This window comes from Dermacentor variabilis, chromosome 6 (genome assembly GCF_050947875.1).
Source record: "Dermacentor variabilis isolate Ectoservices chromosome 6, ASM5094787v1, whole genome shotgun sequence".
NCBI lineage: Eukaryota > Metazoa > Arthropoda > Arachnida > Ixodida > Ixodidae > Dermacentor > Dermacentor variabilis.
In genome coordinates, this window is record NC_134573.1 from 7,508,417 (window position 1) to 7,524,207 (window position 15,791).

Here is a 15,791-nt window from a genome sequence, read left to right on the forward strand (position 1 = left end):
ATCGTAGACCGAGGAGCGTTGCTGAAGGGCTCACTCAATTGTTGTCACCTAACTGATGAACTCGGTTACTATAGCTGGAGGCCTTCGCATCAGTCCAGCAAACAGCTGCTCTTTCCCTGCACGTGTCTGCAGGCGGACCTTCTTCACTTCTATCATGCCAAGGTCAGCATGCTTGAAAAGCCACGACATGTAATCTACGAACATGGCTACGCTTTCGTTCAGCTTTTGAACCCTACTCTGAAGGGCTTGCTCTGATCGCTCTTTTCTTTCGGGACTGCTGTACATATTGCGTATCTGCCATTGTAATTCTTGCCAGGTGGAGATGGATGGCTTGTGGTTAGCGAACCACGTTCAGGCAGAGTCCTCTAGGGCGAAGTCCACGTTCCTTAGCTTTTTCTGTTCATCCCAATAATTGACGTCGGCCCCATGGACTAAGTCATCAAGCCAGTCTTTCACGTCCTCAAAAGGCTCACCGTGGAACAGCCACGGCCAGCGTGGTGTGTGGAGAACCAGCGACACAAGAGGCTGTCCCATACCATATGTCTCCTTTGTCTGACTTGCAGTTGTGGTCGACATCCTCAGCAGATCTTGCAGGCCGTATTCCAGAGGCAGTCATTGAAGCCGTCGGCTTTTGAGTAGGTTGTCCGCTTTCAGTTCCTGGGGGTCAGAGTACGTAGACGCGTACCCAGCAACAACACCAGTTTGTCACAGACAAAACCCCAAAAAACTTCGGTCGACGCTATAGATCTCTTATGAAGCTGTCCTGGCACCTTCGTTGTCGTCTTCTTTAGGGAGCAACCCAACATGTCTAGCATGTTGCACCGAATTGCACTGAGTGGCTGTCACTTGTACAATATCAAGGATTAACTGTGTGTGTGTGTATATATATATATATATATATATATATATATATATATATATATATATATATATATATAACTAATAAAAATCGGGCCCCTCGGTCAACCCCCTCTCTTCTCGTTTATTACATAATGAGGGTCTCGAATCCAGCAACATTGATGCCTTCAGGTGCATGTGTGGGTTTATTGACCAGTTGCCTTCACCCAAAAAGATCACGTTCTCCTGACGCCTGAGACAAAAAAGGATGTTCCACGTCCGCCGCCAAGGTCTACGAGTGGTGGTGCTGGCTAACACTCCCAAGGTTCTACTATGACACATAAATACCCAAGAAAGTGGATGGGGAAACAGCGCCGCGGTAGCTCAATTGGTAGAGCATCGCACGCGAAATGCGAAGGTTGTGGGTTCGGTTCCCACCTGCAGCAAGTTGTTTTTTCATCCACTTTGATTTCCATTAATTTATTAATCACATGTAATTTCCCCTATGTTGTCCTTGGTGTCTGTGTTTGTTGGCTTCTTATGATATGACTAATAAAAATCGGGCCCCTCGGTCAACCCCCTCTCTTCTCGTTTGTTGCTGAGTGTGGCGTCACAGAAGCCCCGCCCTAGATGGGTGTGTTGTGAAAATGTCTCCTGGCTCTTGCCAACACTGCAAATGTGGTTTTCGTTTCGTATTCAATTTTAAAAAGCAGCCAATTTTCGGATCCATTTTCTTCGAAAAAAGGTTTGTGTCGGATTGAGGTAAATACAGTACATGAGTGGCTGTGGGGACACAATGTGCATAGCTGGCTTCTACTGCCTTGCTATCTTGCTGTGCTTGATCTCCTTCGGGTACCTGTTAAATAGCCAGATTTGGTGTTGGGCCCTGGTAGCAGCCGTCATGATCGCAGCACTCTTGCGCGAGCTCGTAATTTCTTTGTGCCTTGCAAAATTTGCAGCTTCGTCTGAAGCGATACAACACTTTGTTCTATCAACAGGCCGTCCACTGCTGCTGCTTCCATGGTGCATTTCGGCCCTTGCTGAGAATGGGCAACGGGTGGGCGCCACTATGCTTCTTGCATTTTTTTTTCTTTCCTCAATCGTGGGCGACGCGTAAAGTGCTGCCATCTGGGGGCACACTGCGCCGACTAGCGATGCTCTTTGTGGCTTTCGCAAGTGGCGCGCAGGCGGGTCGAGGTGCGCGGTTAATGGCTGAAGATATGGACTCGTGTAGGCAAACGTATCGCCCCGTCTCAGTATCGTTTGTTTAAGGGAAGCTTTGGAATGCAAATTTCACGATTATTCTGCATGGAAAACATAGTCTAGAAAACAAAATGTTGATCGCTATATCCAATATGCGGTGAATAATGTATCGCTACACAGTTAGACCTCGCTATAATGTAGTAGGTAAAATCTGCAATTTGCTTCATTATATCAAAATTTCGTTGTATTGAAATGCTCCCTTTTATGCAGATAAGTACAGTCACCGATCGATTTTTCTTACATGGAAAGGGGCCACAGAATTTTCCGAATTATCAGGCAATTGCAAAAAGCAAATTTGAATGAGAAAACAATTCATTTTGATGAATTTGGGAGTCGGCGACAAATGATATGGTTTCATGCCACGTCGACAATAGCTTCACATAGGCAGCACAAATTAAGACAGCCACGTTTTCGCGTGAGCTCCGCCCCACAGCTGGTAGCGTCACGTGAACTGGGATGACACTATGATGAAAAGCACCAGCAACAGGGAGCGAATGCTTTATCTGCCTCTCGCTCAAACGGGTCACTGAAACTTGAGATTATGCAATCTCCAATACTAAACGCACGGGAAGATAGCTTACATAATGCCACGCCATCTCAGCACACCCAATTTTTGCCCACGCAGCATATACCTCTATACCTTATATCATCTCCTACCTACACTTCCTCTCGCATTGATCATAGCCATAAGGTTGGAATCATTCAATGCCGCACCAGAACCTGTAATGAATCATTTATTCCTAGGAGCTCTTGGGAACGGAAACACCTTCCTGGCGCAGATGTCGCAATAAAGGACAACTCAAAATTTTGTTCGGCCTTATCAGACATCATCACTCCCAGATACAATTAGCTAATCAATTTTGCTGTAATAACTAGCCATTTCTTGCTGCTTTGTTATTTACTTGTGTATGTTTTTTACCCACTCCCCTCTGTAATACTTCGGTCTTCAGGGCCCAATAAAAAAAAATGGGTGCACAACTGCATATGCACTCAGCCGCACTTACAGCTATACGCCGCCAAAGCGGAGACGCGCGCCAGAAATCGCAACGCATGCCACCTCACGCCCCAACCCTTCGCGCGCACTTGATCGCATTATCGCTAGGATTTTATCGCACTTGGACTTTATACGAAACATGATGCAGCTTCACTTCGGCAGTCACTCATGTCACGCTGCACCCTATTTGAAAGGTGCATTTGCAAGCAGCCACTTGTAATTCAATCATTTGACCATCTGAGCCCATAGAAGTTTCTATTTGTTGTCTCGTCATTCCTTTGCTGCGGAAGCGATATTTCATTATATTGAAATCGCAAACAAACACACTTTGTTATATTGAGGTTCTAATTACATGGTGTTTTATGGACAAGAGGTTATGAAAAGTTAAATACTTCATTATATTGAGGTATAACTTTATGTTTATGGTTTATTTTCTCATAGCCCTAACGTATGAGTTGACACTCCGAAGTCAGCTCGTTCCAAATGATACACCGTTATATGTGGTATCACTGTAAGTGGAGTGCACTGTAGTACGCTTGGAAAGTGTGAATTGGTCAATTTCTACAGCACATTTTGTTATAATATTTTGCAACATGATAAAAGAAGGTCTGAGGAACACAGAAAAAAGAATTAAATAAAGGAATAAAAAATTTTGCCCGAATTCACCATTTCGTTGTCACGTCCCCCTTTAATACAGCTGATTCTAGATATATCAAACTCGGACATATTGAATTATTGTCTATATTGGACAGGCAAAAAATCCCCTTGCAAATTCCGTGAGAAAGTACAGCAATGTACTAACCTTACTTCGAACTTTCATTCACTGCCACATTAAATACACGTAACTTTGCACCACGCCATGCCCCTGCAAGTACGTTTCTCCCAACAGAGATGCGACCACTTTTTGCGTCGTCAGCAATATTTAATGCTGACCAATTTGAGACAGCACTGCTTTGGCAGATGCTGTTGAACAAGAGGTTGAATCTAATGGGAAGCAGATGCCATGAAGGAAAAATGACTAGGGGGCTCTCTGTTTTGCTTGCTTCGCATATGGATGGCTCAAAGGAATTACGGTCACTGACCAAGTCTGATGAATAATCTGACGTTTCGGAACTGCGTACGGGTTCCTTGTTCACCGAGTTGGACAAGAAATCGTCGTCACTTATATAGCCAGCATGTGACGTAATGAACGAGCGTAAACGGCAGGCATAGTCCCTGGTGTCCGGTTCATTGTAGCTGGCGTCGATTGAATGATTAGAGATTCTAGCAGCCGTCGGGATGACACGTTCTTTTCTTTGGCGACAACAGTGGCGTTGTCCCAGTCAATCTTGTGATTATGTTCATGCACATGCTCGGCAATGGCGTTCGTTGTGTGGCTATTATTTCTTACATCATGTTTATGTTCCTTGAGGCGTCTGGAGAACTTCCCTGTTTCACCAATATATACTCTGTGGCAATCAGCGCATGGTATCTTATACACAACTCCTGGGAATGATTCAACAGGTAACCTGTCTTTCACATTCATGAGCTGGTTCCGGAGCTTGCTGGTCGGGATGTGGGCAATGCGCAAATCGTATTTCGAAAATACGCGCGACAGCGCCTCGCTGATTCCTTGGACGTAAGGGATGGCTGCACGTGCACTGATTGTCGTGTTGTTCTGCGAGCTTGGCTCTCATATGCGCTTCTCGGTCCTGCATATGAAACGACTAGGGTAGCCGTTGCGGGTTAGTTCATGGTGGATCGTCCGTAATTCCTTTTTTTTAGTGCATCGTCGCCTGAGCAGATGCGCACGGCGCGTGTTATCAGGGACGACACTACGGATGTCTTGTGGCCGACAGGGTGACAAGAACTCAACTTAAGATAACAATCTGTGTGTGTCGGCTTCCTGTATACCGAGAAGGCGAGAGCGCCCCCATCCCTACGAACCAGTACATCCAAGAAAGGCAACGAGTTATCCCTCTCGTGTTCCACAGTGAATTGTATGTGCGAATTTTGGGCGTTTAGGCAGTCCAGGAAGCGTTGGATGTCTTGTTTCTTCAAAATACAGAAACAGTCATCCACGTAGCGGTAAAAAACTTTAGGTGCCGGGTTGAATGTGGCCAGCACTTTCCCTTCCAAGGCTTCCATTACTAGATTGGCCGTGGTGACCGATAGTGACGCTCCCATTGCCGTGCCATGCGTTTGCTGATAAAGGCTGCCACCATAAGAAAAACGTGTTGGTCAGTGACCGTAATTCCTTCATTTCCATACCTGACCAGACGAGCTTTCGTCGAACGCTTAATTATGTTATATGGATGGCTCGTTCAAAGTGAAGTCGTATGTTATCGGCAAGGACCGATCACCACTCTGCTTCAAGAATGCTAAAGGCCTCCTGGCCTCATATGCACTCCACAAGAAAGTATGGATGATGTCCGATCTTTAGTCTCAGTCATTCTGGGCATCAGATGTCAAACTGATATGCTATGCCGCTGGGTTTGTCTTCTTGAAGACAATGGCTTTCTTCAAACGTCATTTTAGTATTCTGCAAGCTGCCAAAACGAATTCGACACCAGCCTTCACTTGGACGGACCTCTACATGGCCGTTTCAATTTAACAAGACCACTGCTCGCCACATCCGCCCTTCGTGGAAAGACATGGCTCTCTGCCGCACTTGGTGTTCCGCGGCGCCATTTTGCTGCTTCATTCACATCTTCTGCGCTTGGAAGAAAATCGCTCCAAGATCTGCTACAGCCACCACATTTAGAGAATGTCTAGTTTATTTTGCTTCCACATCCGATGCAGTAAAAGTGTAAATCGAGTATAAGAAATTTATAAGTGCAGGAACCACAGAGTGAATTTTTTGAGTTTCTTGGACTTTTTGACTTCGCCCTTAAACACTGAGCACAGCCTCGAAGTGTTCTGCTGTGAAGTGTTCAGTGGTGTTCACTGAAAAAAACTAGCACATTCGGATGCCTGTACGCTTCTTTTGGGCCTGGTACTCTGGTTGCCATGGCTACAACAACAGAGCAGAGTCGGGCGAGCGGGAAGCTTTCTTATGTTTTACTATCAGCTCCTGCTTTAAAAGTGTGGACAAATAAGCCCATCTGGTGCGGGAAACCAAAACAACTAGCAAATAGTCTGCTGTGTACTGCGATCTATGAAATAACTTGTCAAAATATATGCTCCAAGGACGGCCACCTGCACTTTGGCCTGGCCAGCTCAATGCCGGTCATATAAGCAAATGGGCTAAAGTGGTGCCAACTCCCCTTCAATGTCTGCACCAACCAAGGTAGCAAAAGAGCCAGTAAAGTGCCAGAAAGCAACTTTCGGGAAAAATGATTTAGCTATTGCAGTGCAGTCTACTTCTGTTATGTTACCAAGAGATGAATATTCAGTGCATGCACTACTGACTTTTGTCTATCCGTGGCAACAGCATAACAATGGTTGAGATGTGGACTGCCTAGGTCAGGTGTTCTCTAATAGGGTTTTGCAGAAGCATCCCTGGGGACCCCAAAGCCCCTGCATGCACGTGCATGCTCCCCCAAGCAAAGTAAGAGCTCAGCGTTAAGTCGCTTTTTAAGAAGCTACCAATTAACCTAGCTTTATTCGTCCATTGGCAGCGGCACGTCCTCTACTTTGCGGCATGCTCTGTTATTGCGACAGATGGTGCATTAGGAGCTGCAGAACTGTAAAATGACGTTTTGTTAGTAGCAGACTGTTTAGCGGCTTTAATGTATTACGTATCGTCAAGACCCACACTGCATGTGATTGTCAATCTGCCTGCAGGTTTTTTTTTTTTTTTCATGTTGCCATATTCCACCCAAGTCGTTTTTCCGATTTTAATGTACAAAACTTTTCATTCCAGCCGGCGATCGCTTCAGTGGCAGTAAAAGGAAGCTACATCATTAGCTATCTTGTAACCAAACAGATGAAGCCTCACACCATCTGCACCTTGCAAGTTGTCAACTGTCATCAGCAATGAGCACTTGAAGAAACTGGAAATATATCATGTTCCAATGACACGATTTCACTAAGAGTGAGAGAAATGGTGTCTGATGTGCAAAGCCAGATAATTAAAAATGGGAAATTTTCTCTGGCCATGGATGAGAGCTGTGATGTGTTAAGCAATCCACAGCTCATTGTGTTTATGCTTTTCGTTGATAACATGGTCATCATCCAAGAGCTGCTTTTGTGCAAAGAGCTCCAAATAACAGTGAAAGGACACGATTCCAACTTGCCCACGAATCTAATGCACACCCAATTTTTACAAGCTTATACTGATAAGAAAATAAACATGCACTTGAACATGAACCTCAATGTAACGGAGGACCAATTAATAAGTGAAAACTAAACACGTACCCATGTTCACAATCAGAAAAAACGAGACGTACAGAATTTACCTTCACAAAAGGGGAACTTTTTTTAGATGAGCTTTCATAATGAAAGCAGCTTGTCATCGCCATGTGCACTTCTTTGGCCACAGATATGACACACACAAGGCAGCATTCTCGAGCAATCACTTTTGGAAGTACTAAATAAGATTTTATGCAACTCTGCATTGGACTTGCCGAAATATGCGACTGAGAGCATTCCTGGCACTCTGCTCAAATGGCGAGCTTGGCACAGACGACAAACAGCACCCTAGATGCTGGTGAGCATATTGTCACGTGGTCGTGACGTCAAAGAACACAGTAGCAATACTGTGAAAGGCAAAAATAGCTTTTATTGGGCGAACCTGTGCCCACAAAACAGGCTACACTTAAAGCACAACGACAGCGGCGAACACAGTCGGCGATCGTCGAAAATCTGATCAGTGGGTCCAGTGCGTCGGCTTTCATACAGCAGTCATCAAATGTTCTAGACTAATAGTTGGGACCTGCGTGCCTTCCACAAAGTTCTACACCATTCGCGTCACGCGATGAAATCAGATAACACAAGGTTTGGCGACAACAGACAGCGGATAGAAGCATCGATAACTTTCCAGAAACTTCGGATACATGCCGGCGTGTCCCGGCAACTTCCTCTTGCGTTTTGTCAAGATGTTGGCTGAAAACACCAGTGTAGAGGATGCCACTCTACAATGTGGCAGTTGGTGGTGCCCCCATCTATGTGATTTATATGTTTGCACACAGCTGAATAAGCAGTTGTTTGGGCTCAGCCAGTACTGCTGGTCTCGCTTGAGTCTCCCGAGGCTACACTCTGGTTACCGCCCTCTGAGGGCCGTGAACCTAACATGGTGTCCGAAGTGGTGAAACACCGCCTTCGAGCTTAGCCAGCGTCGCAAACATGTCCACAAAGCAGTCCATCCCAAAGCGGTTTGGCATCAACCTTCAGGCGCCGGAACCGTTTAATTTTGGGAATGCCGGGAGCTGGTTGATGTGGAAAAACCGCCTTGAAGGCTACACGGCAATCTCTGGACTCCGGAATGCATCGGAAGAAACACAGGCGCATTCACTCCTATAGTCTATGGGCCCTGAAGGCTGTCTGCCCCTTGACAGATTATCACATGATGCTGCATGCCTCAGCTCGTATAACGCCGTTGTCAACAGCTTCACAGAGCACTTCGAGCTATACGAGTGATCGCATTTCCATGTATAGCAACCAGACGAGACATTTACTGATCCGAACTATGCACGTTGGTGAAACGCTTCGCCTACCCCTCAACTGTACAGTAAAACCTCGTTATTTCGAAGTCATTGGGACCGAAAAAAAATATTCGAGTTAAGCGGGTTATCAAATTAACTAAACGCAAAAAAATGCAACCCTGGCAATAAATTCCGCTGCAGGAATGCATTACCTTTATTCAGCAATCTTTGGATTACTTAATCAGAGATGCTGGTTTGCCGCCTCTTGTAGCTCGAGGCTCCAAAGGTCATGTTTTTTAGTTGGCCAACTATGTGCAGCATTTGAGAATTTCCACCGTGGCACTCAACAAAAGTGCGGATAACGTTCAGCAGTCCGATAACTTCACCATGAGTGGGAGCTTGGGAGGGTTCGTTAGCGTCATCATCATCGCTGTCATCGCACATGGTCACATCAGTGGTAGCTTCACTCTCCAAGTCCGAGTGGCACGTTTGTTGATCATTTTCAAAGTTCAAATACTCGGCGAAGCCGATTTCACCGGATTTGCTATTCTCTGCAAGAATGTATTGTTGCGGTCGCGATACTCGGCTCCTTCATCAAGTGCACATTAATAGTCAGCATCAGCATTGACGGTGTTTTCCTTCGAGAAGCCAGCATGTTCAAACCACCGCATGATCAAAGTGGGTCCCACTTGCTTCCATGCACACACAATAAGACGTATGGCCCCGAGGAGGTCGATGGAGTACTCCTTGCCGTTGTCGTAGCAAAGGAGCATGTGTTTGAGCAGGAGGTGGCGGTAAATCTTCCTCGTGTGGTGAATGACGCCTTGGCCCATTGGCTGCGAGATCAACGTGGTGTTCGGAGGAAGAAATACCATCCTGATAGCTTTCAGGTGTGGGATGTCACCACGGGCCGTGCAATTATCAACGAAGAGTACATTCCTGCCTGTGGCCGCGAACTTGCGATCAAGCTGCCAAATATAATTTTCAACTATTGCGCCTGTGACCCAGGCTTTCTTGTTGTGCCGGTAGATAAGCTCATCCCTCGGCGGCAGCCGTGCATTTTTAAAGCAGCAAGGCTTCCCAGTCTTTCCAACTACGAGTAGCGGCAGCTTGCATTTACCGCACACGTTTGTGCTGGAGAAAACAGTAATTCTTTCCTTGAACTGCTTTCGACCCTTGACTACGGCGTCCTTTGCTGCAAATGTTTTTGAGGGCAGCATCTTGTAAAAAAAAAGCTCCCTCGTCAAGGCTGTACACATCGTCTGCGCCGTATTCGCTAAGCAACGGAGCCAACGTGTGTTTCTTCCAGTCGTCGACGAAGCTCTCGTTTGCGCTGCCGCTCTTGCCACAGACGGCTACGAAGGTCAAATTATTGCGCTCTTTGTCTAGCGCAATAATGCCAAATTTTGTGCAATTAAGACACTGACAACAAAAAGTGGCAGTCACAAGCTGACACTCGCTCTGATGGCTCCCACGCTTTGCAAGTGGATGCAACGAAGATGCAGAAGTTTGTTCGCCACCACCAGGACGTTAAACCTTCTTTTGACCGTCGATGCGGCGATATGCTGGTTTGCGCACTGATCCATGTGCCATGCACTTTTAAATTTTTTTTTTATCCCATGATTTAACTTATGTACCAAATCTCTTGTTATTTTCACATTGCTTGGTCTTCTCTTCTGTACTGTGATTATGCGCTCGACGACCGTGTATGTCACGGCCGATGCCGACGACCACGTCGTAGAACGTTGTTGTGAGCGTTCGCAGCTTCCGCTTGGTGACCGCGAGACGATAAATCTGCAGTTTTTTCATCCGCCTTTTGTTGGAGCTGATCGCAATCATCCTTGCTGAGGAACGTTGTGCCAGTTCTCCGTCACTGTTCCTGGCAGCCAGGAACAGCGACGAAGGAAGCCAGCAGCGGGTATCATGGACTCGCCCGATGTCGTCGTCTCGTGCGCAGATTCGTCTTCCGATAGCGTGCCGTTGCCCAATGTATCCTTGCTGAGGAACTTTGCATGAATTCTTCGTCGCTGTTCCTGGCCGTCACTTCCAAGGGAGCCGACAGCGGGTATCGCGGACTCGCCCGACAATGAGCTGGCCATCGGCGCCTCCACCGATATTCGCCTTCCAATAGCGAGCTGTTGCACGGCGTTATCGTTGGTGAAACGAAGGAGTCCGCTAGCCTTTCAATGCATTTCCTTCGCTTCTTTCCGAACTTGTGGACAGTGCGGTACTTCCGATACGGCGGCATATCGCATGTTCGCACGCGTCTTTATCCGCTCTCAAAATGGCAGCACGCGTGAAAGGGCGGCTCAACTACACGCGCCGCGCGGGCCGATTAGAAGCCTCCATTTCACCACATGATCACAAGCACCCAATGACGGGCTTGTATTCGTTTTTACTTTATTGCGCTTTTGTCTGCATTTACATGATGCATGAGGCTCATCTATGGTGGGAAAAAGAGCCGAAGGATCGCTCTTTCAAACGAGGCCAAGATGGCTGCGTAATGGCGGATGGCTACAAAATGAGGCGCCGCCAAATATGGGCGTATTTTGCTATGTTATCACAAGAAACCACATCAAGTTCGCTCGTTCATTTGACAATTTCTTTAAAACTACGCGTCTCAAAGGCCGAAATCTTCGGCTATGGGTGGAAGAGACCCCGATAATTACGAATATGACAAAATTGAAACTATTTTTCGCGATTTCTCCATCTTAAAGACCCGCATCCCCCTTAAGGAGCACAACTGCTCAAGCTGTCGTGGATGTGCTAAAAAGCATATTTGCCTGCCATGGGATACCCGACGAAGTTCTCGTCCTGAGAGTTCGCAGCCTTTGCTTCCTCGTATGGCTTTATTCATACAACAAGTCGCTCGCATTATGCCCAGCTGAACGGAGAAGCGGACAGAATGGTCAGGGCCCTCAAAAACCTCTTCCACAAGGCGAAAGATCTCCACCTGACACTTCTAAGCTACAGGGAAATCCAAGGCATTAATGATGTTAGCCTGGCTCAGCTCTTGATGGGTCGTTGCCTATGGACAAAAGTCCCCAGGACATTGATGAACTTCCTCAGAATCAGCTGAGCAGCAGCTGCAAGTTGCTCCTCCAACTTCAAGACCCTCCCAGTGCAACCAAAATGGTGAGTGAATTGGGACAATCTGGAACAGGCTGATGATCGTGATGGTGTTGGAATGCGCTGCTAGGCTGAGCTAGGCGAGTATAAGCAACCATGTGTCCCAACAACAACTGAACTTTTATTCACACCGAAGCTCACGAAGAAAAGTCGCGTGGTTCCTCGCGCTTGCGCTCTTGGTATGGTGCACGGAAGCGCCATTTCACGGCGCTACAATACGCCCCCCCCCCCCCTTAGTGAATGGGTCAACAATGAGCTGCGGTTCATAAGTTCATTCGCAACGGAGGTCTTGCACGCCGTCCACTTCGTGTGAACCTTTCAACTGGTTGGGCCGGTTCAATCTGGTCTGCTGGTAGTCCTTGTGGCTGTGGAACTCGAGATGATGCACGCACTTCACTGTTGCTGTCCATGTGCGCTGGTTTTACGCGGTGAAGCGAAACCATGTCATGACGGCCACCTCGGACAATTGTGATTTGCTTTTCTCGTTTCACCACCTTGAACGGCCCATCATATGGGGGCTGGAGTGGATGCTGTACGGCATCGTGCCTTACAAACATGGGAGAGCAGGAGACGTGAGCAGGAGCGTGAGAAGACGTGGACCAGCCGTGGTGCCGGCAGACATGGAGGGACGCACGAACCTAGCTGTGCACAGCTGTTGAGTGGCTCAAACCCCAGATGCGAGAGGCCGTGCAGCAATTAATAAATGTTGCGGTGAAGATCGGGAGGCAAGAATGGCCTGGCCCTACCTGTGGACATGTCTGTTGTGTCGGCAGCGGCAGGCAAGCGGGGGGCCCCGACCGGGCGAACGCGCGGCTAGCGCCGGCGCAGGAAGGAGACACGGAGCACTCCCGATGAAAACCGGAACGAAGACTCGCCGTTTATTGCTAATAAAGGCTTCACACGCCAGATGACACCTCCAAGTTTGTCACATGACAGAAGGGGGGTGCGCCATCTAGCTAAACAACTACAAAACACACATGTACGATGACACAGAGATCTGACAGGGGGCGACACTATACTACATCATCCCCCCCCTGGAAACAAAGTAAGCATACAGTGAAACGCGCACACAACACGCGCACTTAAGTCCAAAGGCAATTTCAGTTCGTTCCCCCCATGTTCACACACGCGCACCAGTCGCACACAAAGCACGCACTTAAGTCCACAACAAATTCAATCCGTCCCTGCCCAAGTTCACATACACGCGCACCAGTCTTGGGCACCATAACACAGGCAGTCACTCGAACGAAGTCTGACAAGGAACACGGCACAAAACTCACTGCACCGCAACAATAAGCACTTTTTTCCTGTGTTAATGAAACATGTGGACTGTCTCCTAAATGTCACAGCGAGGTCCCTAGCCGTGGCATTTCGAAGATGGCAATACGCTCTACACTACAGAAACAAAATCATCGAGCCACGGAGGCCGTTTTCTGTCACGATGAGGACGCGTGCGTACCTCAGAACTTTGGGGGTTGCGAAGCGTATCGGTCGACTTTAAAGACCCAGTCGTCCCACTATTTCCCTCCCCCTGGTTGGACAATTGAATGTGGTTGTCGCTCAAAGCTGGAGAGGGTTGCCCAGGAAGCTCCTCTCGACGTCCCAACAAGTCCTGGGAGGCTACTGATTCTCCTACGAAATCAGAGACGATTGCTGACTGTGTAAACTCGGAAGTGATACAGTCAGACGGACTACTCAACTGAAGCTTATGACTGAGAAGACGCTGTCGCTACAGACGAGTCATCGGAATGACTATCCAAGTTTGAATACGAGTACAAAAAATCTTTGTCACTTGTACACAATGTACTACCTGCTGAATCCTTTATCACTAGGGTTAACTTAGACACATGCCACGTCTTCCCATCACTGAGTAAAAAAGTAGATGGTCCTATCTCGGCCTTGTCTTTACGAGGTTTACTGTACTTAAAAAATAGCTTCCTCTTAAATCTTATTCCGACGGTGTCTCCCACCTTGATACGAGTTGCCTGAGCACCACTACGTTTGTCTACGTACTGTTTAGTCTGCCACTGTTTCTGCAAGACCCTTTCTTGAACGTGAGGCACAAGACTGTCCTGTTCCCGTAGATCTACACAGAGCTGCATGGTTCCATCCTTCTTGCGCACCACAACGAGTGGAGACACCCACTCAGAAGCCTCGACGCGCTCGATGACGTCGCAGTCCTCGAGACGTCGCAATTTATTTGTGACCTGGTCACGGAGAGCCAGGGGTAGTCTGCGCAACTTTGAAGATACTGGTTTTGCATCTTGCTGCCGATGAATTCGGTGCACACAGTTGTTGACGAGACCCAACTCGTCACTGAAGAGGTGATCAAAACCCGGAGGCACACCTGTGGGGCTCTGTACTGAAGGAAGCGATGGTAGACGACATGTCAGCGACGTACCGTCGATCTGTATGCCAAAGCGTTGGATGGCGTCTAAACCCAGCAGTGATGTTCCTGTAGTCGTTACGTGGAACGTGACTGAGCACGACCTTTGGAAAAACTGGACAGTGGCTTGAAACAGGCCTTGAATGTTGATGCGTTGCTTGGAGAAATTTCTCAAGTCCACTGTTGGTTGTGACAGCCTGTGCTGTCGACCAAAGTTATTTCTAAAATCTTCGGCCGTCATACATGACACAGACGCTCCCGTATCCACCGGCAGTCGCATGGAGACGCCGTTCACTACGACCGGAACTTCCAAATCTTTTTTAGTTTCAAAAGCGCTTAACGTCAAGACAGACGCGGACAGCTGCCTTGCGAAAGTTGAAGACAGCGTCTCTGCGGAAGAGACGTGTTGAACAGTACGGGTTTTCCGGCATACTGATGCAAAATGGCCTAACGTGTGGCAGGCGTTGCACCGCCGGTTCCTTGCTGGACAATTCTTGTACGTTGCAATATGTTTCGTGCTGCCACACCGGTCGCATGCACCACGGTTCCCGGAGGAGCCATGTGCGAAATGTCGGCCCTCTTGGCGGCTTCTCGGAAGAAGTCGGCCATCTTGGCGGCCTCCCGGACTACGTCGGCCATCTTGGCGGCTCCCCGGAAGAAGTCGGCCATCTTGGCGGCTCCCCGGAAGAAGTCGGCCATCTTGGCCCGTCGACGGAACGCCAAGTTGAGATGCCTCGATTCTTCGTACATTTTCGGAGCCGAACGCGCGGTTCGCTCGATGCAGGGCTTCTAACGAGCGTCCAATTTCTTCTGCCTTGTCCAGGGACAGGGTTTCGCCATGAGCCAGCAACTTTTTGCGAACGCTGACGTTCGCTACCCCAAGTATGATTTGGTCTCGGACGCGCTCGTCATAGCTTGTGCCGAAGTTGCACTGTACCGTCTTCTCCTTCAATGCGGTCACGAATTCCAGGAATCCTTCTCCCTCGAACTGCTTTCGACTGGTGAATTCGTGCCTTTCCGCCAGGACATTTGTTGACGCGGCGAACAGCCGGTCAAGCCGCTGCAAGAGTCTCGGGAACTCTGACGCTGGCGGGACCGCATCACTTGACGTTGACGCTGCGCCGGTCGACTGCCTTGCTGCTTCGCTTGAAGCTGACGCTGCGCTGGTTAACTGCCTTGCTGCTTCCTGCTCCTCGTCTGCAAAGTACTTCCGTTGTCCCTCACGCCCGAGAGCGCTGACGAGCGCGGACGCTCGTCGCGCGTCCGTCCAGTCGCCACCGCCGGCCGCTTCGAGGTGGGCCTGAAAAATTTTTTTCCAGCGATACCATGGAATTAACGGTGGGCCGGGCACTTCAAGAAAAACGGGAAGGTTCGCCGTAAAAGACGCCATGCCCGGTAGCGCGCAGGAGACAGTGCAGAAAACAAGCCGGAGCTCGCAGCAGGAATGGGGCACGGAAGAACAAGGGGGCGAGTAGGCCTAGGCTCGGAAGCCTCGCGATGCCAAGTGCGTCGGCGGCGTCTGCAGGCCGTGCCGACACGTGAAGACGCTTCACTTACGAAGCTCGTTGGTTTCCCGGGGCTTCGGTCGGAACCGCTGCGGGAATCCCATCCTCGTCGC

The 15,791-nt window shown here is 48.5% G+C and overlaps 1 protein-coding gene across 8 annotated transcripts in view; it reads right to left on the reverse strand.

Annotated features, from left to right (window-relative positions):
- The window catches only part of LOC142584599 (polycomb protein SCMH1-like), a 378,417-nt gene that overhangs the window by 214,029 nt on the left and 148,597 nt on the right, over window positions 1–15,791 (reverse strand). The gene's annotated exons all lie outside the window — the stretch shown is intronic.